The sequence below is a fragment of the Acinonyx jubatus genome, chromosome C2 (genome assembly GCF_027475565.1).
Source record: "Acinonyx jubatus isolate Ajub_Pintada_27869175 chromosome C2, VMU_Ajub_asm_v1.0, whole genome shotgun sequence".
Taxonomy (NCBI): Eukaryota; Metazoa; Chordata; class Mammalia; order Carnivora; family Felidae; genus Acinonyx; species Acinonyx jubatus.
Genome location: NC_069384.1, coordinates 13,298,938 through 13,324,761, shown reverse-complemented (window position 1 = coordinate 13,324,761; position 25,824 = coordinate 13,298,938). Strand labels below are relative to the sequence as shown.

Here is a 25,824-nt window from a genome sequence, read left to right as displayed (position 1 = left end):
TTCCATCATCCACTCTCTCTCTCTGAGCCCCACCTACATCAACACACTCAGAATCTGCTCAGGGCTGAGCACGGGAGCCTTTCCCACAATCACAATTCTACCACTGAGGTTAACAGAATCAAACTTCTCCGGCCTTCAGGTACATTTCTTGACCTCAAAAACCGGAAAAGCAACTGTAGATCTCTGCTGTTTCTTTGCTAAACACACTTAGCTTGCCACTCCACACTGTGGCAGAGAATGGGGCGTTTTGATTAAAACACAGACAAATGCCATCTGGCAGAGTAGTCTGGCATCCCATCTCCTGAGGGCATGGTTGACATCTCAAGAAAACACAGCGTTGGCATTAAGGAAAAACATGGAGTGGTCAAAGGCGGAATTAAGGGTTTAGGACAAGAGAACCAGAAGAAATTACATTTCTAGTACCTGACCTCAACTCCAACCACAAGTCAACATTTTCTTCCCCGCTATTTATTGAAAGCCTCGCAAAATATAAATGTAGGTAAGTCACAAGTGGCCCTCCCTAGTAAGGCTACACCGGGGAGATGGGCCCATGTCCTTACTCCCAGCAGCCTCTGTTCCTGACCTGGTCTTCCTTTTGGACAAGTGCTCCCTAGGGGCACAGCTGGTGTTTGTTTGGGTCGCTGCTGTAATCCTCGTCTCTCAGACGTCTCTCAGAATAGAGTCTGGCACAGAGAAGACACTCAATAAATGTTCATGGAATGAATGAAGTTGACCCTCTTGAACTCCCTGTGACAGGGACTTTTAGCGTTTACTTTCTTTTTTGTCACTTAGTTGCAAATGTCCTCTTTAAGAAAGAATGAGAAGCAGGGACACCAGAGTGGCTCAGCGGGTTAAGTGTCTGACTGTGACTCAGGTCATAATCTTGTGGTTCACAAGTTCGAGCCCGGTGTCAGGAGGGATTCTGTGTCTTCTCTCTGCCCCTCCCCTGCTTGTGCTGAGTTTCTCTTCTTTCTCTCTCTCAAAAATAAACATTAAACATTTTTTTGAAAAAAGAATGAGAGGCAGCCCATGAGACCATCCATCTCCAGCAGGACTTCCTTCATGGTAGAGAGGGCAGCTTCAGTGTAGTTTTGTCTCCAACTAAATTTAGGCTCCCTGAGGCTATGCTTGGCTCTCCTGGAGCTTGTACACTGTATGCGTTCAACAAATGTTTCCTACAAAAGCACTCACTGGTTGAGTTCTCATGTACTCAGAACCAGGAGAGAGATGAGAATTGGGTTGGCCAAGGCAACTGTTGATAAGTTTGTTCTGATTCACCCTCAGTCTCTTGCCAAGACCCCCTTTGCCCCATTAACCCCCTTTAGACAGGGCTAAAATCTAAAATGGGGAAGTTCTGGGGCACCCCAGTGGCTCAGTCGGTTAGGTGCCCAACTCTTGATTTCCGCTCAGGTGATGGATGATCTTGCAGTTTGTGGGATCAAGTCCGGCACTCGGCTGTGCACTGACAGCACAGAGCCTGCTTGGGATTCTCTGTCTCCCTCCCTCTCTGCCTCTGCTGCTCGCATGTAAGCACACTTTCTCTCCCTCTCTCTCTCAAAATACATCAAGTTTTTGTTTTGTTTTGTTTTGTTTTTTTATCCTTTCTTACGTTCCTGAGATTTTCTTTAACAAACCAGCCAGTTTACTACTGAATTCTAAGTTCCTGACAATAGGTTCAGAGAAGCTAAAATCTCTGCCTTCGGGACCTGGTAAGCCATTGCTTGGGTGGTTTTCTTCTGCAGTACGATGCTCTAGAGCTTTGCTGTGTATTATTCTGTCACACAGCTGGAGACCTCTTTAAAACCTGACCTGGGTGTTTCCAAAAGCCCCACCTTTTGGACTGCCAACACCCCACCCCATCCAGAGAGCACAAACTTAGTAGATAGGACTGTGACTCTACCCACTGCTACCACAGGGTTTCCAAGTGACATAAAAGTGACATCAACTGGCTTACTTTATAAGCATCTGGAATGACAAGTAAAGGATGATGAACACGCTATCTCACTGAAAGTGATAATGAATTTGGGGGCGCCTGGCTGGCTCAGTCTGTAGAGCATGCAACTCTTGATCTCGGGGTTGTGAGTCTGAGCCCAACGTTGGATCTAGAGATTACTTAACAATTTGCTTTAAATTAAGTAATTGCTACACCCAACGTGGGGCTCAAACTCCCAACCCTGAGATCAAGAGTTGCATGCTCTACAGACTGAGCCAGCCAGGTGCCCCTGAAAAGTGATAAGGTTTTTGAAATTACCTTGTAGGAAGGAGGGAAGAAGGAAACAAAAAGAAAAGAAGGAAGGAAGAAGTAAAGGAAGGAAGAAACAAAAAGAGACACAAAACACTACTCTGGAATTTCCATCAGGATATTTAAACTCGTCTGCCTCCTAAGCTGACTCTATCCAGGGCAAGCTTAATGGGCATGTGACCTGTGTGGTTTGAAGGGCTCCACACCTGGTTTAATGCTCTGCTATTGCTGTCTTGAAATTCCTAATTTATTTCTTCAATCCTAATTTTTGAACAGGGAGCCCTGCATTTTCATTTTACTTTGGGCCCCGCCAATTGTGTAGACTGTCCTTCCCACATTCTTCCACTGTGGGGGTGGGGGTGGTCTCATCCTCCGTCCTCCTGGACCCCCAGCTTGGAGCTTTCACACAGCAGGCACTCAGCACAACTGTATTAAGGGGTTCAACATAAATGTAGAGTGTCATCTGTCACTGATCTGTCAGAATTGATGGGTCAAGCCCAGGAGTTACATAGAGAGTTGCCTTTGAGAGCATGGAGATCTGGGGCAGCAATGACATTAAGCTGACAAGGGGACACATCTGGATCTTCTGACTAAAGATTTCCAAGTAGATAACCAAGGACAATCCAAGAGCCATGACGACCCCCGGGGAGGATACCCCTTCCCATCTCATCATGCTTCACCTTATGAGTCAACTCGATTAGGCTACAGAGTGCCCAGACCTTTGGTCAAACAGTATTCTGAATGTGTCTATGAGAGTGTTTTACGTGAGATTAATATTTCAATCAGTAGATTGAGTAAAGCAGATTGCCCTTCTTCATGTGGATGGGCCTCATCCAATTGCTTGAAGGCCTGAATAAAACCATATGGCTGAACATCCCGGAAGGAGGACTTCCTCTTGCCTGACTGTATGATCTGTGACACTGATCTTTTCCTGCCTTCAGACTCAAACTGAAACTTACACCATCAGCTCTCCTGAGTCTCCAGCTTGTAGATGACAGAGCTTGGGATTTGTTAGTCTCCATAATCACATGAACTAATTCCTAATAAACCTTCTCCCCTTACATCTCTCTCTCTCTCTCTCTCTCTCTCTCTCTCTCTTTCTCTCTCTTTGTATAAACAAACATCTCCTATTGATTTGCTTTCTTAGAGAACTTTGGCTAATACACATCCCAACAGTGTTCCCTACAACCATTCAACCATTCAGTGTTTCTCAACAGCTGGTCGTTTGAAATCGTGGTCTGTCAACCAGCAGCAGCATTGTTGGCTCATTTCAGAAATGCACACTCCTGGTCCCCATCGCGGACACACTGAATCTGAACCCCCCCCATCTTATCAAAATCCTCAAGTAATTCATCCACACATAAATTGGGAAACACATCAGCCTTCTTTGAAAATGAAAGCCACCTAAGAGTAACAACAATATTAAAAACAACTTCCTAGGGGCACCTGGGTGGCTCGGTATTTAGTGTTTGACTCTTGATTTAGGCTCAGGTCACGATTTTGTGGGTTCATGAGTTCAAGCCCCACACTGGGCGTGGAGCCTGCTTGGGATTCTCTCTCTCCCTCTCTCTGCCCCCTCCCCACTTGCACTGTCTCTGTCTCTTATTCATACATTAATAAACCTTAAAACAAATTAAAAAAAAAAACTCTAATAAAAGAATTAGTTTAATCAGTGTTTTCTTACCTGAGGTGACATGTGGAGAGCAGGGTGAAAGAGGGTCCAGAAAAGGACTGAGGAAGCCAGGACATTTTCCCAGCTGTGACAAGCCTTCAGTCATGGAGACAAGACGGAGGAAGCCTCAATATGCAGACCAGCATGCCCAACCAATGCATAGAAATTCAAGGTCAAAGAGGCCGGGCCAGACAAGTCAGGCCACATCACAGCCAGGGAACTTAGCACTCCCTCCTCTGTGTAATGTGCTTGGTTGCGTTTTATTTTCTGTGTTTTCACTGAAATGGCAGTTTGTGGAGAAACTCTCCCACTTGGCTGTGAACAGGCTCTGAGCAACAGCAACACTTTCTGCAGAATTGGCAAGGACAGCACTGTGGAATATTTCAGAAACTTCAAGGCAAAGGGACAAACAAACAACCACAAAAAAGAAAAAAATCCCTCGAAACGTGTTTTAGGGCGAAAGAGCTGGGAATCAGAAACAGTTACCGGGAATGCATCCATGGGGGTCTTCAAAAGAAAACCAGTCAGATACTATGTTTTCCGCCTCAGCCCCCCTCCCAGCCTGATCATCCACACGGGAAAGAACGAAATCTCCTCTGCAGACCAGAACTACTGCATGGCCATGGGTCTCTGGGCTGCCCTACCAGGTCTCGGCCTAATGAACCCCCGCTGTCTCTTTTTATTGTAATTGCCACACACGTTATGTTGGTTTCAGGTGTGCAACATAGTGACTCGACAAGTCTCTACACTCGCCGCGCGTGTGGCCGCCCCCTGTCCCCATACAACACCACTGCCAACATCCCTCTGCTGTGCCTTTGCGACTCTCCCTTCATTTATACGCCTGGCGGCCCGGGGAGGGCGAGAGCAGGTCAGAGCTGCCTCGTTCCCACTCTTTCCCACCACCCCCCCCCACCAGCACCTGGCTGGAACATGCCAGAACACACGCTTGCTGTCCACCTGCCCCACACCATCCATTTAGTTTCACTTCCACACAAGTGTTATCCAACCCCCAGTCTCACAGAATGGTATGGAAACGGTTGGAAGGTAGCCACACTGCCTCAGCAAAACAACCAGTGGACCCAGAAGAAGCTTTACCAGGAAGCAAAGTGGTGCAGTGGAGCCACAGCCATAAACCTCTCTTCTTGGAATAAAGTGACAGCCCATTTTCTCACTATGCACCCACACAGACACACATGCACACACATGTTCTCTAGAGAAGCCGTAGCTAGAGGCTAGCGGGCGGTGGTGGGGGGGGGGGAGAAAAACAAAGACTGTGCCCTAAGTCAAATCTTGTCTCTGTTCCTTACCAGCTGTGTGACCTTGAGGAAGTTTAGTTAACATCTCTGTGCTTAATTGCCCTTGTATTATCTCAGGCCTACTGTAACAGGGTACTATACACTGGGTCGCTTAAACATATATATATATTTTTTAAATTTTATGTTGGGGCGCCTGGGTGGCTCAGTCGGTTGAGTGTCCGACTTCGGCTCAGGTCATGATCTCACGGTCTGTGAGTTCGAGCCCCGCATCGGGCTCTGTGCTGATGGCTCAGAGCCTGGAGCCTGCTTCCGATTCTGTCTCCCTATCTCTCTGCCCTTTCTCTGCTCATGCTCTGTCTCTCTCTGTCTCAAAAATAAATAAAAAACATTAAGAAAAAAAATTTTTTTTTAATTTTTATGTTTATTTTTGAGAGAGAAAGAGAGAAAGAGAGAGAATGCAAACGAGGGAGGGGCAGTGAGCGAGAGGGAGACACAGAATCCAAAGCAGGTTCCAGGCTCCGAGCTGTCAGCACAGAGCCCGACACGGGGCTCAGACCTACGATCCGACCCGCGAGATCATGACCTGAGCTAAAGTCGTGCACTTAACTGACTGAACCACCCAAGTGCCCCTAAACATTTATTGTAATTTAGAATAAATTAAAGCAATTAATTTTCTTACAGTTCCGGAGACTAGAAGTTCAAGATCAAGGTGCCATCAGGTTGGTTTCTGGCAATAGCTCTCTTCCTGGCTTGCAAACGGTTGCCTTCTTGCAGTGACCTCACCTGGCGTTATCCTCTGTGCACACAGAGAGAACCCTGGTATGTCTTCCTCTTCTCATAAAGACACTAACCCTACTGGATTGGGCCCCTGCCCTGTGACCTCATTCAACCCTAAGTACCCCCTAAATGCCCTGTCTCCAAATGCAGTCACACTGGGGGCTTAGGGCTTCAACCTATGAATTGGAGGAGGGCGGCTCAATTCAGTCCATCACAGCCCTCATCAGTAAAGCAAGGCCCAGAGTCCCGCACATCTCATGGGACCTTGTGAAGATGCAATGATTTGAAATAGTAAAGAACTTAGAACAGCACTTTGTGCACATTTAGAGACACGACAGACGACAGATTCCTGACTCATCTACAGAAAGCCAGATTCATTTCATTTTCCTTTTTTTTTTAAGATTTTATTTTTAAGTAATCTCTACACCCCATGTGGGGTTTGAACTTACAACCCTGAAATTAAGAGTCACATGCTCTTCTGACTGAGCCAGCCAGGAGCCCCTGGACTCATTTTGGACAAGCTCACTGCACATCTCTCCCAAGACACCCCAAAACCTTCATGAACTTAACATGTCCATAATCTCTATCTGCTCCAACACCTTCCCCAAACAACAACAAACAAATCCCAATAACCCCCCTTTTTTAAAGGTTTATTTATTTGGGGCACCTGGGTGGTTCAGGCAGTTAAGTGACAGGCTCTTGATTTTGGCTCAGGTCATGATCTCATGGTTCCTGAGTTCAAGTCCCATATTGGGTTCTGCACTGATGGTGCAGAGCCTGCTTAGGATTCTCGCTCTCTCCCTCTCTCTCTCTCTCTCTCAAAAATAAATTAATAAACGTTCTTTAAAAAAAATAAATAAATGTTTACTTATTTATTTTGAGAGAAAGAATGTGCCAGCACTGTTAGTGCAGAGCCCACACAGGGCTCCATCCTGGGAGCCCTGAGATCACGACCTGAGTCTAAATCAAAAGTTGGACACTTAACTGACAGAGCCACCCAGCTACCCCCAAAACCTCTTTTTTGTAATTAAGATTTTATTTTGGGGGGCTTCTGGGTGGCTCAGTCAGTTAAAGGACTGACTCTTGGTCTTGGCTCAGGTCATGATCTCTTGGTTGGTGGGATACACCTGTGTTGGGCTCTGTGATGACATCATGGAGCCTGCTTGGGATTCTCTCTCTCCCTCTCTCCTCTCTCTCTCTCTCTCTCTCTCTCTCTCTCTGTTCCTCCCCTGCTCCTGCACGACCATTCTCTCCCTCTCCCCCACCCCATTCTTTCATTCAAGATAGATAAATAAACTTTAAAAAAGATTTTAGGGGCACCTGGGTGGCCCAGTCGGTTAAGCATCTGACTCTTCATTTCAGCTCAGGTTGTGATCTTGAGGTTTGTGAGCTCACAGCACAGAGCCTGCTTGGGATTCTCTCTTTCTCTCTTTCTCTCTCTCTCTCTCTCTCTCTCTCTCTCAGAATAAATAAACAAACTTTTTAAAAAACCTTTATTTTAGGTCATCTCTAACACCCAACATGGAGGTTGAACTCACAACTCTGATATCAAGAGTGGCCTGCTCCACTGACTGAGATGGCCAAGTGTGGCCTCCCACCCCACTCCCATAACCTTGCCACCTAGAGGGACAGTGTCCAGGCTAGAAAAATGGGAGATAGCATGGGCTTGCTTCTCATCAACGAATGCCCAAGCCGTATCCATGGGTAAATCCAACCTTTGAAAGGACTCTAGAACTCTCCTCTCTGCAGGCCACTGCTACTGCCCCTGACCAGCTCACACCCCCATCTCTAATAATGGCAATAACCTTTTCACTGGTCCCTCCCGATCCACTTTCTATCCTGGTCACTCTTTGGGAAAGTCTCTCTGCCGAATGGAAGACAAAGAACATTTATTTGACCTGGCACGGAAGACCCATCCTGTGTTTTTGTTTTTGTTTTGTTTTTTTCATTAAAAATGTTTTTAAATATTAATTTCTGGGAGAGAGAGAAAGACAGAGCATGAGCAGGGAAGGGGCAGAGAGAGACACACACACAGAATCCAAAGCAGGCTCCAGGCTCTGAGCTGTCAGCACAGAGCCTGACGCGGGGCTCGAGCCCATGAACTGTGAGATCATGACCTGAGCCGAAGTCGGATGCTTCACCGACTGAGCCACCCAGGTGTCCCCATCCTGCCTTTCTGACTTCCCCCAACTGCTTCCAAACTTGTCCTGCTCCCCATCTACCTGAAATGACCCAGGGCTCCCCAGACAACCTCTTCTCTCCTCGGCCATCTGCCTGGAATACCTCCTTGTGTCCCAGTTCTCTCTGTCCGGTATGATCTTGCTCTCTGCTCAAGGTCAGGCTGGACCATTATCTCCTCTGAGGGACCCTCTTCTTCCTTATGGCTACTGACCACCTGCCGTGTGTGAGGCTTTACATTACGCAGTTTCTGATTTGACTTTTCATTTCATATTCACATCAACTTTTCAAAATGTGTCCTATAACCTCCATTTGAAAGATAAAGAGATTGAGTAACTTGCCCCAGGTCAGAGCACTAATGAGAGATCCTCCCAGAGGGAGGCCTCTGATTGTTTTCCTAGCCCTTGCTTCCCCGCCTCCCGACAGAATCTGCCACTCCATTTTCAGAGCTGACACACACAGCCCGTGTGCATGACACTTGCCACATTGTATTTGAGGCAGGAGACCAATCAATCTTGGAGGAACAAAACGTGGACGAGGGCGTTCGCAGGAATCTCCGCTGGAAGGCCCGGCTTCTTGTCGGGACCCAGTGTCCTACCTTCCCAGAGGGTCTGTGGGCCCCTTTAGTGGGTCCAGGACAGGTGTCTTTACCACTTTGGTGGGGGGAAGGTAAGCACTGATTAGGGACACGCCCCAGTTTCGCAAGCATTTAAAACTGCCCTCTGTGCATTGTGAAGTGCCAGGGTTCCAGGCAAGAGGAAATGCAAAGACAGCAGAGCCCTGGCTTCTCAGGGCTTCCAGAGTTCCAGAGTGCGCAGCGGGGGAGAGGCGAGCAGGGAAAGCAGGAACAGAAACGCTGTCATCCGGGCCTGGAAGGGAGGTGCAGGGTGTCTGGCAGGAAGCAGCTTCAGGCTTCCGCACGGGAACCCCAGAGTTTTGGTGCCGGCTGCTGTGAAGTCAGATCAGTGGGGTCTTCGAGGGGGTATAACCGTTTGACTTGTTTGAGGGTTATTTATTTATTTTCAGAGAGAGAGGGAGTGGGGGAGGGGCAGAGAGAGAAAGGGAAAGAGAATCCCAAGCAGGCTCTGTGCTATCAGCACGGAGCCGGAGACGGGGCTCAAACCACGAACCGGGAGATCACGACCTGAGCTAAAATGAGGAATCGGATGCTCAACCGACTGAGCCACCCAGTTGCCTAAACAGTTTGACTTCTTTTTTTTTTTTTAATTTTATTATTATTATTATTATTTTTAATGTTTATTGGTTTTTGAGATGGGGGAGCGGGAGCAGCAGAGAGAGAGGTAGACAGAGAATCTGAAGCAGGCTCTGTGCTGTTGGTACAAAGCCCAGCGTGGGGCTCGAACTCAGCAACCATGAGATCACTACCTGAGCCAAAGTTGGATGCTGAACACCTGAGCCACCCAGGCGCCCCTAAAGATTTTTTTTTTAATTTTTGTAATGTTTTTATTTTTGAGACCGAGAGAGACAGAGCATGAGCAGGGGAGGGGCAGAGCAAGAGGGAGACACAGAATCTGAAGCAGGCTCCAGGCTCTGAGCTGTCAGCACAGAGCCCAACGCAGGGCTCGAACTCACAGACTGTGACATCATGACCTGAGCTGAAGTCGGATGCTCAACCGACTGAGCCACCCAGGTGCCCCAAGATTTTTTTTTTTATGTTTATTTATTTGTGAGAGAGAGTGAGAGAGAAACAGAGCATGAGTGGGGAAAGGACAGAGAGAGAGGGAGACACAGGATCCAAAGCAGGTTCCAGGCTCCGAGCTGTCAGCACAGAGCCCAGTGCAGGGCTCGAACTCATGAACCGCAAAATCATGACCTGAGTGGAAGTCGGACGCTTAACCAACTGAACCACCCAGGCACCCCCCAAACAATGTGACTTTTTAAGGACTGTATTAGTCCACTGGTGCTGCCATGACCAAGTATCACAGACTGGGGAAACTTATTCTCTCGTTGTTCTGGAGGCTGAATTCCACCATCAAGGTGTGAGTAGGGCTGGGTTCTTCTGAGGCCTGTCTGCTTGGCTTGTAAACGGCCACCTTCTCCCTGTGTCCTCACGCAGTCTTTCCTCTGTGTGCAAGCGTCCGGGTACCTTCCTCTCTGTCCCAACCTCCTCTTCTCACAAGAACAACAGTCATATCGATCAGAGCCCCTGCTAAGGATCCCATTTTAACACCATTAATTCGTTAAGGCCCCATCTCCAAATACTGCCCCATTCTGAGGTGCTGGGGGCTAGGAGTCCAACAAAGCAATTCGGAGGGGAGGCCCGATTCAGCCCCTAACAAGTACCACCACCCCACACACAACTGGGAGCGTCTGGAGTCAGCGTAGAAACCCTATTCCCAGCGTGTTCGGCTCTGTTTTCTTAGTCGAGTAGTTGTTTGTTGAATTGGATTGAATTCTTTGGTTAGGTAGCAAAGGGCCACTGAAAACGTGTCCTCTCCCCTCGGAAGCATTTCTTCCCTCCTTTTTGAAAAGGAGAGAAGAAACACATTATTGAGATTTCTAAATGTTTCTTTGAGAGCCTGAAAGGGAAAGAGAATTGCGGTCACTGGGCTCTAGTGTCAGAGAGAGAGGAGCCGGGCAGAGGGTGCAGGAGTTCTGTGCCCAGGGCCCCAGGGGGAGCCGGCCTCTGCTGGGGAGGGGGGCCCTTTCTCAGGGTGCTCCACATAGTTAGTCCGCATTATTTCAGGTCAGGACTCAGCCCTCTATAGGTGCCTCTCAATAGCTTCATTAATCCTATTCTTAGGATTTAAGTTAATTTAAGTTTTTTCCTCTAAAACAATTGTTGCTTTTATGTTTCAAAACGTGTGGTATGTAAGAAGCAACATTCCAGGGCCTTCGAGTCCCTATTACTGCGATTATTTCCTTTGATTGGCCGAACGCAAAACGCCGGCTCCCAAACGTGAAAACCAGTAACTGAAAACAAATGCCCGGTGCAGCCGCCCCGGCACTTGTCCCCATGTATTTAGTTATGATTCTTATATTATTTCTCTGGCCAATCGTCAGGAATACAAAATGTTCACAACTATTTTTCCCCCATTCACCACTCTAACATAATTCCCGGTTGGAAATCAAGACCTTGGATATTATTGCAAGGCATTGTATTTATTTTTTTAAGTTTATTTAGTTTTTGAGAGGGAGAGAGAGCAAGTTGGGGAGGGGCAGAGAGAGGGGGAGAGAGAATGTCAAGCAGGCTCCACGCGCTCAGCATCGTTGAGCACAGAGCCGGATGCGGGGGCTCGACCGGAAACCGAGAGTCAGGTATGTTTAACCCACTGAGCCACCCAGGTGCCCCTGATAAATACCACTTTAACGAGAGGTTGTCTCTCAAGTGAATTTTGTTTCTACTTGACTGACCTGTTACCTTAGTGCCCTACTGCGGCTGTAACAAATGATCTCAAATTTGGTGAAATGACACAAATTTACTCCTGGAGGTCAGAAGTCCGAACTGGGTCTCACTAGGCTAAAATCCAGGCACTGGCAGGGCTGTCTTCCTTTCCGGAGGCTCTTGGGGAGGATCCATTTTCTTCCCTTCGCTCCCTTGCAGGGGCGCCCGCACTCCTCGGGCCCCGCAGAGCCCTCCCCTCTTCAAATCCAGCAACCACCAGTGGAGACTTTCATGCTGCAGGGCTCTGACTCTGCTTCTGCTCTGCCCCTCCCCCCCCATTCCACTTTCCAGGATTTGGGGGATTATGCTCTGCCCACCTGGATAATCCAGGATAATCTCATGTCAGAGTCTGTTAATTAGCACCCTTAATTCCATCTGCAATCTTAATTCCTCCTTGTGGCATAATCTATGGTAGTCCCACATTCTAGGGATCAGAACAAGAGCATCTTGGGAGGTCGCTACTCTTCGACTATCCCCAAGTGATGAAAGTTATGGCAAGTGATGAAAATATAAGGTATTTCAGGAATCATGTGGACATTGTTTATTTTATCTAGATCTGTATATTTAGAGTTATTACACTCCCACCCTCCCTGCCCCAACCATTACCCTTTTTATTTTATTGAAGTATAGTTGACATATTAGTTTCAGGTATAGAACACAGTGAAGTGATAATTACATATGTGACGAAATGCTCCTTCCCTATTACTCTTAAAACTCAGCTTCAGTGAGTAACAGACAAGACATCTGGATTAACAACTTTCTGGGGCTGTAAACGTTTCTGGAAGGAGAATTTATCAAATACCATGGTTCCAGGATGTTTCCACTCAGAATTCTAAGCCAGTTACAGAACTCTATCTTCTTAGGTCTTAACTGGAGTCAAGCAATCTACATGGATGTAACATAATCGAAATGGTATATGCCATTTCCTTCCTGCCTTTGCTAAATAAATGCACTTCCCTCTTTTTCCCCAAAGGGCTTGTTACAAAGAGATGCTTGAGTATCCTCCTTTCCATGAAACCTACCAGTCCTAATTGTTGGCTCAGAAAAACGGATCCCTTATTCAAGACACAATTTAATAAATTTGTCGATGGCTAGTTGTTTTCGGCCACGGACAAGTTAAATTTATTTACTCTCCACCATACTTAACTTCACATTCACCAATACCTCTTATTTGAAAAACCCATCTTTAAAACTCCTTACAATTTCTGGGGAGCCCATGGGGCTCAGTTAAGCATCTGACTCTCAATTTTGGTTCTCGGTTCGTGAGTTCGAGCCCCGTATTGGGCTCTGTGCAGAGCCTGCTTAGGATTCTCTCTTTCTCCCTGTCTCTTCCCCTTCTCCACTCATGCTCTCTCTCTTTCTCTCTCTCTCTCTCTCTCTCTCTCTCTCTCTCTCAAAATAAATAAATAAACTTTTTTTTTTCAAAGGTATTTTCAAGTTAGCTAACATACAGTGTATACAGTGTGCTCTTGGTTTCGGGGGTAGATTCCTGTGATTCATTGCTTACATACAACACCCAGTGCTCATCCCAACAAGTGCCCTCCTCAGTGCCCATCACCCATTTCTCCCCTCCCCCTCCCATCAACCCTCAGTTTGTTTTCCGCTAAATAAATAAAGGTTTTTTAAAAAAAGAGAAACTCCTTACAATTTCCATTATGACTTTGGAGATGACGGAGACCTGGGGAAGACAGTTGGCTGTGTACTGGATTTGTTGGGTTTGTAGTAGGAGATTCTGAAAAGGGCAGATACTTTTGAAGTCATTAAGTAGAAAAATGACAAATGTTCCCTCTTCTTGTTCTGATCATGAAAATACTTGTAGGCCAAGACCAGAAAATTCTGGTCCCGAAATGATAATCCATTACAACATTAAGTACATTCAGAATTTGCACTACTCTTTAATTTTTCCCCCTGAGTTTTGAGTGGACCATTTGGTAGTGATATTTCAAAGAAGGAGTGAGTGGGACTGAAGAGGAAACAATATTTATGTCTAGCCGCACCTGGGAGTATGTGTGCCATCTGTCATTTTGATCTCAGTTGACATCTTTCTCGCTGGAATCTGCAAATGTAACAGAGGGAGATAATCATTTTCCTTCTTATTCTTATCTGTTTGGATCTTCTCCCCTATTATATCTACTTCAGTATTATTACCACTATTCATAAAAATGAATGGCCCTTCCAAATATGTGCTATAAAATAAACCCCTCAGTGTGGGGTTGCATAGATTTAGAAGAGAAAGGCTCAACTGAGTAACTTTTATTTTGACAATCATGAGGGAAAACAAAATTTCCAGCATCTCCAACTACTGCTTTTTCTTCCTGAACCTGGTTTATTTAAATAGCTCATATCAGGGTGCCTGGGTGGCTCATTCAGTTAGGCCTCTGGCTCTTGACTTCAGCTCAGGTCATGATCTCACGGCTCATGAATTCAAGCCCCACATTTGGCTCAGTGTTGATGGTGTGGAGCTTGCTTGGGAATCTGTCTCTCCTTCTCTCTGCCCCTCACCTGCTTGTGCTCTCTTTCTCTCAATATAAATAAATAAACTTAACAAAAAAAAAAGTTTTCATATCAACTTGAGTTGATTCTAGGAACCGGGCTCACGGGGATCCCAACATCCAACCCAAGTAGACACATGTTGGTTTGCGTCTTGGCCTCCAGTCTTACGATGGGCTGGTGGAATATTGTTTCATCAGATACTTGTCCCAGAGGCTGCAAGCTCGCTCAGGTTTGATAGTTGATGGAAGAAGCAGTTCATGTGTTGAACAGGCATTGCAGAAAGTCCCTCTGCAGTTCTAACACACATTTTTTGTCCTGTGTGTATCTGTTTTAAGCAAGCTCTATGCCCAATGTGGGGCTTGAATTCACAACCCTGAGATCGAGAATTGCATGTTCTACCAACTGAGCCACCCAGACGCCCCCAAGGTGTGTATTTTTAATAAGTGTATGTGAAGGGGGGATCTTTTCACATTACATCTCTTGAAAAACTTTAATTTGGCAAGGACAATGTCTCCATCAAAGACTGCTACTATCTTAGGTTGGCCTGGCTCATTAAAATATACTGACTTGGGACATGGAAAGGAGACAGAGGAGTCAAGTGTCACAGATCATGTTCCAGGGGAGACAGGAGCTGAGTTGAAAATGAGCCTGCAGGAAGTGCCCTTGGGATCAGGAGCAGCTGGGGAGGGAAGGGCCGGATGGGGAAGAGGGAAAATCTCTCTGCAATACCGTCTTTGGGAAGACCTCAGGTAACCCTGTGGTGAGCTCAGAGCTGAGCTGGTCTATCAGGACACGAGGGCTCATTGGACACTGGCTGCCCCGAGAAAGGGCTGGGCCTTTGGGTGGGACAGTTTTCTTCTGAGTGGGACCAGTGTCCAAAGAAAACTGATGACTGAGAGCTGTCAGTCGACAACCTTCCCAGCAGCTGGGAGGAAAAATTCTCTAGTCCTGAAGGGGAAGTCAGAATCCATATGACCTTCTGCTCAACTTGGGCAAGCAAGCCACTTACCTCTCAGTGAAGGGGACCACCTACCTGGCCTGGAGTGGGTCCCAGGAAATATCTGTGCTTCTGGACTTGCTGCCTTTCTACCCTGGGCTTCTCTCTCTAATGAGGGGCTTACATCAAAGTTGAAGGGGACAGCCCTCCCACCCAATCAGGCCTGTATATCTGATTTCTAGTGGCCTTCAGTGTTTTAAAGTTTTGTGGCTTCATTGCCAATATTCACAAAAGTGGGATTTCCCCCAGATTCCAGATTTCTGTTTTTTCTTAAACAAACAAACAAACAAACAAACCAGAAGATCTGACTGCACTCCCTTCAAGGCCAGTCACTGGACATGTCACAAGCCCAGCAATGTACAGAGACCCCCACCAGGCCGCCGGTCCCTGGGAGCAGGCCTCTCAAACCTGGAAGGTTTGGGCAATTGCTAGATTTTGAATAATGTTCAATTATTTGAACAAGGCTTCTAAGTTAACTCTCTCTCTCTCTCTCTCTTTTAATGTTTGTTTATTTTTGAGAGAGAACAGGGGAGGAGCAGAGAGAAAAAGGGACAGAGGATCTGAAGTGGGCTCTGTGAGGTGCCCTTGACAACAGTGAGACTAACACAGGGCTCGAACCCACGAACCGTGAGATCATGACCCGAGCTGAAGTCAGAAGCTCAACTGACTGAGCCACCCAGGTGCCCCAACTCTCTTTTGCTTTTAATGTCAACAAATCAGATAACCTTTTATTAAAACCAAAATAAGTGAATCTCTCAATTACACATACTTTGATAAGTCCTGAATACACATTTATTTTATTTTTATTCCAGTAGTGAATATGAATTTTAAAATGAGAAGAAAGCCAGCCCAATGTGATGTCCCCCATCCATGAGAATCACCAAGTAATTGGTGTTGGTGGATATGGGTAACACTCATTCTTAAAGGAACCAATGGCATTGACATCACGACACATTAACACGAGTAAGGACACATTTGTAATGGATGGAGGTCCTTAATATAAACCAGGCATAAGAAGTGTCATTTAAGGGGCGCCTGGGTGGTTCAGTGGGTTAAACATTCGACTCTTGATTTTGGCTCTGGTCATGACCTCACAGTTCGTGAGATAGAGCTCTGCGACGGGCTCCGTGCTGACAGCACAGGGCCTGCTTGAGATTCTCTCTCTGATTCTCCTCCCATTGCTCTCTCTTTCTCTCTCAAAACAAACAAACAAAAATAAATAAAAAATAAAAGAACTGTCACGTTAAAAAAAATTACTCCTGGGGCGCCTGGGTGGCTCAGCTGGTTAAGCGTCCCACTTCATCTCAGGTCATGATCTCACGGTTCATGGGTTCGAGCCCCGTGTTGGGCTCTGTGCTGACAGTTCAGAACCTGGAGCCTACTTCCGATTCTGTGTCTCCCTCTCTCTCTGCCCCTCCCCTACTTATACTCTGTCTCCCTCTTAAAAATAAATAATCATTAAAAAAAATTTTTTTTAATTACTCCTTCACTAAAGAGCACTGTATCTGCAAACCTTACTTAAGTGGTAAGTAGGAGTTTTGAGGGGCGCCTGGGTGGCTCAGTCAGTTAAGGATCCGACTTTGGCTCAGGTCATGATCTCACGGTTAGTGAGTTCAAGCCCCATGTCGTGCTCTATGCTGACGGCTCAGAGCTTGGAGCCTGCTTTGGATTCTGTGTGTGTCTGTCTGCCCCTCCCCTGCTCACTCTCTGTCTCTCTCTCTCAAAAATAAACATAAAAAACAATTTTTTTAAGTAGGAGTTTTGATGTATTCGCTGGTAATTTGTGCTGAAATGTGTCTTATTCCAAAATATCATTTTGATTCAGGCACACAGCCTAACACTGACGCAACGCCTTCAGCTGTACTTGTCTTCACTATGAGGAGGCAAAAGATACTCTTGGTGTCCTTTGTTAATGGAACACAGATTTTGCTCAGGGGGAATATGTCCAACTCTGGCATATCCCCAGGGGATAGATCATGATTGAAGTCAGCGTATCAAGAATATCGATCTCATTCCATTTTGCTGGACAGTGACACTTCCAGCTTCCCTAGCAGCTACATTGGCCAAGTGTCCTGGTCTCTTCACTTACACTTTGGGAAATCTGCCGGGGTTCTTCTGAAAAAGAGAACGTGTTTCCTGATCAAAAGGGACAACTGCAAGAGGGGGACTTTCTGGTTCTCTTTCTCTTTCTTCCAGAGCCATCTTGAAACCATAAGGGAACCGTGACTGGAATGAAAAATCAGGTGAAATGAAAAATACAGTCTGGGTGCGGGGGGATATGGTTGATCACCTGAACCATCCCTGGAAATGCCTACTCCCAGCCTTTTCACCGAGACAGAATGTATTATCTAAACTGGTTTTAGTTAGATTTTCTATTACGAGCATCTAAGAACATTCCTAATTGATGAAGAGCTCTGGAGGGCAAAATGCATTTAATATGACCAGAAATAAGTGATTTCCTTACAATTTAGAAAATGCCTTGCCCGTATTAATAATCCCTCAATAGAGCTGTCTGCTTGAATTTTATTCTATTAAGTGCATCTTTTCAACCCAGATCCTAGTTAGTACATACTTCCTAGTTTCTCTGAAATATACTAGCATCTGAGTGCTTAATGTTTATCTAAGTAGCAAGTTAAGGACTTTTTCTTCCACTCATTTTAATGTAACCGTTGGACAGTGCACTATTCCAGAATTCATTATTTTTTATTTTTAAAAGTTTATTTATTTTGAGAGAGACAGAAACAGCATGAGCTGGGGAGAGACAGAGAGAGAGGGAGAGAGAATTCCAAGAAGGCTCCACACGGCTTGTGTGGAGTCTCCCACACAGGACTTGAACTCACAAAACTGTGAAGTCATGAATCCATGCTTAGGGTTCTGGGCATCCCTCTTCCTTAGAAGGGGTGAAAAAGCAGCTCCTGGGTCAGACAGCTGGGTCTCAGGCCACCCTTTACCTCTCCCTGCCTGGGACGCCTTGCATGAGTCATTTAACTTCTCTTTCCTTTAGTTGATTTAACCTGTGGAACAGCTGTTGTTCATGTTTCCACGAGAGGCATGTTTGGGGGTGCTTGCCCAGCCCACAGCTCCTCCTTGGAGCCTTGCTGCCACCAATGGCTGAGGCAACCATATATATGCTATATAACCCTAATGAACAGATTATTGGACAGATGGGGCATGCCCAAGGAGAGCCAATACATTTGATGGTCAGTGACCAAATGTATTCTCTGTCTCTTCAAAACCTGAACAAAGAGACCAGAGAATGTATTCTAAAAGATGGTGATACCGGGCTGGGGCGGTCATCTTCCCCACAGAGCAGAGTGAGGAGTCATCAGACAATGGCAGCCTGCTGAGGAAGCAGGAGAGCCATGCAGATGGACAGATACAAGGGCTAGAGACCATGTCTCTCTCCAAAGCACTAGAAAGACTGAGTCTCATCCTATCGCCTGATGGCTTCCAGATTCCCCTGAGGCTCAGTTGTTCTTTGCTTCTATGAGATGTCCTCAGCTCCTTCTAGTCTTCCCCCTTTCATTTATACTAACTCGTTTGTCTGTCTGATCCTTTTTTTTTAGAGAAGGGGGGAAGGTGGGGGAGGGGCAGAGGGAGAGGGAGGGAGAGAATCCCAAGCAGGCTCCACATCCAGCATGGAGCCCATGCAGGGCTCGATCTCAGATCACAGCCTGAGCCGAAATCAAGAGTTGGACACTTGACTGATGGAGCCACCGCGGCACCACAATCTGATCCTTTTAACTAAAAAGCCTTGACCAGAAGAGAGTCTCACATAAGAGTGATGAAAGTAAGTAGCTTGAGTAGAACCAACTCATTTCGATTCAACAAAAGATCTGCCTCCTTCATGAAACCACTTTGGTGTTCCATCAGCACCCCCCCCCCCCAAAATACTTTCTGAGCATTCACTGTGGGTTCAGCCTTGAAGGTCTGATGGGATTTGGGAGGGTGGAGGAAAGGAGGTGATATAGCCAAAGACCCTGAAGCAGAGGTGAGCAAAGCAAGGGAGGAAGGGAGGAGTCCAGGGACAAAACCGAGAGGGGGTAGTTACATAGAGTTGTCAATTTTTGTCTGCTTGACACGAATTCCTCTCCTTCTCCTAGCACTAGGAACCCTCTTTCTTAAAGAGAACCCATTCTGTGTGATCTGACAAGAGCTTGGTCTTCCTTCCAGAACGACCAGAACTACCAGCACCACCATATGGCTGGGCACATGACCCTCACCAGCATGTTCCAATCTCTAGGTCACTGTAATTGACTGAGGGGTGGGCTCATCAGATACGATCATAGCCTGCTAGGCCAATCCAAATCTCCCCTTCAGTTGTGCTATGGAACCCCTGGGGGAATGACACTTGCTATAGACCACAAGCCATGAAGAAAGCGTGAGCTGAGCTCTTGGGGATGATCCTGGCCTCCACATGGAGAGATCTAGACAGTGAATGTGCCCTCAAGGAAAGCAGGGATCACAGATAAAGAGGGGGCAAGAAAGGAGTCTAGATGGTATCATTTGGTATCCCGAATCCAGCTATACCTGAAGCCATTCACACCCTTTGATTGCTCTCTTGTTCAGTGTAAGCAATATTGCTCAGTTAGAAGAAAACAATGTCTTCTTCCTTACAGTGGTTTGAGCTGAATTTACACTGTGTAAGTTTGTTTGTTTGTTTATCTATTTATCTATTTTTTAGAGAGGGTGCAAGTGAACGAGGGGCAGTGAGAGAGAGAGAGAGGGCAAGGGAGAGAAAGAGAAAAGCGGGACAGGAACTCACCTGATGTGAGATCATGACCTGAGCCCAAGTCATGCTTATGGACTGAGCCACCCAGGGGCCCACCATTGACTGTGTAAGTTTAGACAAAAGAGGTGATTAGTGTTGCTTTAATGATCACTGCACTGTGTTTCCTTCTTGCTTTCTACTCCGCTCTGTGCTTGCCTCCCTGAATGCCAGGTGCAAACTAGAGAATGCAGCCGTGGCCAGAGCAGGGCTGGCACGCCAGCCTTGTGTTGACAGAGCACAAAATCAGTGTAACGGACTTCCCTTCGGACCACAAACATGTGCTAACGTATAGAGCACTTCCCATCATTAAAAGGGCAAGGGGAGCTAAGGAAACCAAACATTATTCCAGTGATTGATAAAACTAGGCTGAAGAAAGGATCCTCGGTCCCAGGTAGAAGAGAAAGGGTAAAAGGGAGGGAGGAGAAGACTGGGGGTGCAAAGAGAAGGGAAGCAGCAGAAGTAAGGGAGAAGAGAGCCAGCACGGGAGGAAAGAGGAAGAAAGAAAATTTCGGAAAGGAAAAAAAAAAATGGGGAAAGCATCCACAACATTTAGGCCAAGACCCAGCTCCTCCTGGGCCTCCAGGGTCTCCTCCAAGGAAGGTATCCACAGGCAGGACCAGCTACACATTTGTGGGGCTGAATGCAAAACTAAAATACAGAGCCCTTGTTCCACACTGATTAAGCATCTCAGGACAGCGACAGCAGAGCATTAAACCCAATGTGAGGCCCCCATGAGACTCTGCAGGTTGCCCCCATGGCCTGTCCTGCAGAGGAAGATGAACAGAACCAGGATTTTCAAGGAGTGTTTTGTAAGCCTCAGATGTTGCAGAAACTAAAGCTTCCTTTAACCTCCTAACTGGGGAGCAGGGCGCACGCCCCATTCCCAGAAGCCCTGATGAAAAAGCCCTGCATGTAACTCCATTTAAATAAGTGTTGCCTGGGGTGCCTGAATGGCTCAGTTGGTTAAACATCTGACTTCAGCTCAGGTCATGATCTCATATGGTTCATGAGTTGGAGCCTAGCATTGGGCTCTGTGCTGACAGCTCAGAGCCTGGAGCCTGCTTCAGATTCTGCGTCTCCCTCTCTCTCTGCCCTTCCCCCACTCGCACTCTGTCTCTCTGTCTCTCTCTCTCTCAAAAATAAATAAAACATTAAAAGAAAGAAAGAAAGAAAGAAAGAAAGAAAGAAAGAAAGAAAGAAAGAAAGAAAGAAAGTGTTGCTCAAATTTGCTTGACCATGGAAACATTTTTTCCCTAATTCTCCATATTAACGTCCCACAGAAACCATTTTTGCAAAATGCTCAATTATGATCTTGAGGTTCCTGGAGCTGGGGGTGGAGGGCTTTAGCAATCACCCATAGGGGTGCTTCCTATCCTGAGATTTGGTGCTCTAGAATCTGCTCCACTTAGCCAGACCAGTGACAGCAAGGACTCTGTGCCACATGGTGGGGGGGTGATGGGGAAGGGTCAGGAGTAGCCCTCACAGTTTACTGTGGCTGCAACCCCCAGGATGAGAGACATCAACTCCTCTCCTCTCCTCTCAGGCGTAATTTGAATTTACTCAAAATGTTACCTCTTTGCTAATGTCCAACCTCCCCTCAAATTTTTCAAAAGGAGCTCTGTGACAATATGTGGGCCAGGACTCCTTGGTTATAGCAAATAAATACAATGTTTATAGAACCCTTGCAATCTCAGATAATGGTATTCAAAGTGCATCATTGTATTTGGGGAGAATTTATGTCCAGAACTATGGGTTCTGATTCCTGATAAACATTAGCTAACTTTCAATCTTGTTGAAAAAAACAAACAAACAAACAAACAAACAAACAAGGTTTAATACAGAAGAGAACCCTGGTAGTCTTTTTGCTTGTCCATCCACAGTCGGGTAAAGAGGGAGGAGGGAGGGATTAAGGGGGCGCCTGGGTGGCTCAGTCAGTTAAGCTTCCAACTTCAGCTCAGGTCATGGTCTCATGGTTTGTGAGTTCGAGCCCCACTTCGGGCTCTGTGCTGACAGCTCAGAGCCTGGAGCCTGCTTCGGGTTCTGTGTCTCCCTCTCTCTCTGCCCCTCCCCCACTCACCCTCTGTCTCTTCCTCTCTCTCAAAAATAAAAATAAACATTAAAAAAAAAAAGATGGAGGGATTCAGAACTTCAAGTTTGAATCTCATTTCTGTCCCTCACTATCTTTGCTGCGCTGGACGGGTCACTACATTCTCCCCTCTGTGCCTTTATTTTTCCAATCTGTGAATTATGAAGGTTCTTCTAGCAATAAGATAATGCATGAGAGAGCCCTCTAAAAATCAAGCTGCTGCGAGCCTTGCTAAAGCACCTCTGACTTCCCCCTTACAAGCGTCAAGAACCAGATTTCCACAGTGAGGCTCGAACAGATGATTTGAACATCAGAAATAAAAATGGTTACAGAAACCCTTACCGAGAATCCCCCTCATTGGTCGTTTTGCTTGCGGGTTCAAACTATAACTAGATGCTATGGAACAGGCTTACTTTGGAGATTGTGAAAGTTACTTGGCTCGCGTCCTTTCAGAACCTATCAACGGGTCCCCAAGGGAATCAGTCCAGCGGGGACTCTTAGGGTGCGTTGGTGACACCTGCTGGCTAGGGGTGGTATGGCAAGTGCTATCTGCACACACAAAGGGAGGTGGTCTGCAACCCCTAAGTGGGGAATCTGGGAAACCTGGGCTGGAAAGGAATCTTGTAACCTGGATCCTTGATGCTCCAAGTGTGGTCCTTGGGCCAGCAGTCCTGGCATCGCTGGGAGCTTGCTGGAAATGGAGAATCAGACTGCATCCTTATGAGGTCCTCCAGGTGATCGTATGTGCCTCAGAGTGCAACAAACATGTCCTGGAAGATTTAATCTAGTGACTAAGAGCTGAGAAACATACTTTACTGGGGCGCCTGGGTGGCTCAGTCGGTTAAACATTCGACTTTTGATTTCGACTCAGGTTACGACCTTGTGGTCATGGGTTCAAGCCCCCCATCTGGCTCTGTGCTGACAGTGCGGAGCCTGCGTATGACTTTCTCTCCCTCTCTCTCTGCCCCTACCCTGCTCGCTCTCTCTCTCTCTCCTTCTCTCAAAATATACGAAAAAACTTAAAAAGAAAAGGAAGGCTACTTTATTATTTTTTTAAGTTTATTTATTTATTTTGAGACAGAGCGAGCACATTAACATGCAGACAAGTGGGGGAGGGGCAGAGAGCAAGGGAAAGAGAATCCCAAGCAGGCCCAAAGCGTGATGCAAGGCTTGAACCCACGAACCACGAGATCGTGACCTGAGCAGAAATCAAGAGTCGGCTGCTTACCGACTGAGCCACCTAGGTGCCCTTACTATTATTATTTTTTAAAGATTTAAAAAATTAATTTAATTTTTAAAAGTAATCTCTACATCCAACGTGGGGCTCAAACTCAAAACCCTGAAATCGAGAGTTGCACGCTCCACTGACCGAGCCAGTCAGGTGCCCCTAGAAGTAGAAAGCCACTTTAAAGAAATTACAAACAAAAAAAACAAAAAACAAACCAAACAAACAAAACAAGTAGAAATAGCAACTCATGGAAAGTTTAGTGCTACTGCTGCACCTGGTCAAGCCCTGTGCCACACCAGGGAGTAAACTAAGGCCTCTCATGCTCCCCCTGCTCGCACCCCCGCGACGATCCTGCTTTTCTTAATTATATTTTTATCGTACTTCCTACTTATTCTCTTGAAGGCTTTTTTCCTTCCACAGGATCGTTGTTACAATTTTATAACAAAATGACCCAGGGAAACAGGATTCCCACTGCAGAAAATTTGCTTTAATATCTTACTTTCTGAATAACTGTCTTAGAGTGCCTTGGTGGTAAGCAACAGAAATGAATTCTGGGTGCAATATAAGCAATAAATAAGAAGTACATAAGTAAGTCAATAAATAAAATTTATTGAATGGATATAGTTTATAGAACAAAGGAAGAGCTGAACAATGAGGTCTTGGAAAGGACAGGAAGCAGGGTACATGAGAAGCTGGCATTTCCAGGCAACACGTTTGGGACCCACCTGTGCCACATGTTTTCGGCCCTTGTGTGTGTTGCCTGTCAGCATGCAAATTCTCAGGGCAGAGGGTCTGTTTGGCTTAGCTCAGTCCATGCTTGGCCCTTGGAGAAGGAAGGTCAGGGCATCTTGATGTCAGGACTCATCAAAACAGTAACTGATGAGCGAATCTGGGTTCAGCAGGTGTCACAGTCAGCATCCATTCCGATTGTGTGGGTGTGGTAATACCCATGTCATTCCAGTTGTTATACACTTTGACTGTCACCCCCGGAGAGGGGTGGATCCCCAAAAGAAAACTGAAGTGTTTTAGCTGAAAAAGACGGGATGAATAAAAGGCAGGCAAACCCAACAGCTGTTCCCTACACACATCTGTATTGTGAAATAGACGGGCACCAGGGTCCTGACTGAGGAGGAGAAAGGGAACGTATTTACTCTAAAACCCATGGGATTATTCCAGGATGTATCTGTTTGGAACCGCTGATGCACACGATCGGGGTGTTCAGCAATTTCTGGATGATCTTCGGTTCTTCATGTCAAATCTACTTTCTAGCACATCACCAGATGAAAACAGAAGTGAAACGGTCAGGAGGGGCCTCTACCCTGCCAGGATCTTCCGGCATCGGTCTCCCTTCTGACATTCTAAAGTATTCATGGGAAATGTTACACATATGGTGAGGGTCTTTTGTTTCTCTTTGTTAAATAAGAGAGAGAGAGGAAAAAAGAAAAGGATTGCATAGCTATGAAACATACACTCTGTCACCAGAGCCACGTCACAGTTCTCTGGAAAAACACTGTGCGGGAATAAATAGCTGTAGTCCCATGGCAACATTCAATTGAACAATGATCGGAGCTGAAAGATGTTCTTTGGTTAGAAATTCATGCTTACAAAGGGATACCATCTACCGAGTTACTCACCATTAATTATGGATAATAAAGTCAGTCCACAGCCAGGGGAAATGAGTCTCAGTCAAGCAGCCTTTCTGCCTCCTTGGAATTTTGCAAGAACTGACTGATGACGTCCTCATAAAGTAAAATGAATGAAGCTGTGTATCACAGACAGGACTCAGTGGCATACTGGTCACCTTACAAAGCTTCTTACCTGGAAGAAAGCTTTTTTTTTTTTTTATGTTCTGTGCACTGATCACACTCTCTATAGAGCTAATAATCATAATCATAATAAATATAGTATGAGGGAAACAATGCTATGCCCCCCACGTACTTCCCTTTGACACGTCTCTATAAACCGTGCTGTTACATTCATTATGTCTATTTGAAGTCTTACTTCTCTGCTTCAAGACTGTTTCATGAGGTAAAAGAATCTATTTTTGTGTTGTTGGGGAGATTTGGCATCTCAGGCCCAAGCAACTAGCAAATGCACGTTTCTTGGAATCCTCCTGTTGCATCTTGAAAATCCAAGTGATTTTTGCATTCTATGTCATAATCTATCCTTGCGTTATTTTTAAAAATATGTTTTAAGTTTATGTATTTATTTTTGAGAGCGAGAGAGAGCACAAGCAGGGGAGGGGCAGAGAGAGAGAGGGAGACACAGAATCCGAAGCAGGCTCCAGGCTCTGAGCTGTCAGCACAGAGCCACAGGTTTGTGGCCTGAACCCACAAACCATGAGATCATGACCTGAGCCGAAGTTGGAGGCTTACTCGACTGAGTCACCCAGGTGCCCTATTCTTGCATATTTTCATAAGAGACTAATGTTTCCTCCCAGATTCTGGATGCACACGAATTCTCTAGGAAGTGGCAGCAGCAACATGATCATGGTCAACTGACTGAGATGGCTCAGTGTGGAGCAAAGGGATGGGGGTTCCTGTCCTGGCTCCATCGCCCTGTCCCAGGGCAAACCTGGCCAGGAACTCGATTTCACTGCCCCCTCAGTTTCTCTACTTGGACAATTAAGGTGGCTGATTTCTGGTACACTGCCTAATGCAGCTCAAAAAGCCTACCATCCCGGGGCACCTGGGCGGCCCAGTCCATTGAGCGTCCGAC

At 46.2% G+C, this 25,824-nt stretch overlaps 1 protein-coding gene across 3 annotated transcripts in view; it reads right to left on the bottom strand.

The window, feature by feature from the left end:
• LOC106977845 (uncharacterized protein C10orf95-like) overlaps positions 1 to 25,824 on the bottom strand; it is a 182,660-nt gene that overhangs the window by 88,373 nt on the left and 68,463 nt on the right. Inside the window, exons 3-5 of one of the 3 annotated variants that reach the window (XR_008297569.1) lie at positions 23,832 to 24,924; positions 13,529 to 13,587; positions 13,167 to 13,263 (exon numbers count right to left, since the gene is read on the bottom strand). The gene's annotated coding sequence lies outside the window, so the exon portion shown is untranslated. Of the gene's footprint in view, positions 1 to 13,166; positions 13,264 to 13,528; positions 13,588 to 23,831; positions 24,925 to 25,824 lie in introns of those variants that run through there. The other 2 variants (XR_008297571.1, XR_008297570.1) reach the window with 2 other exon arrangements.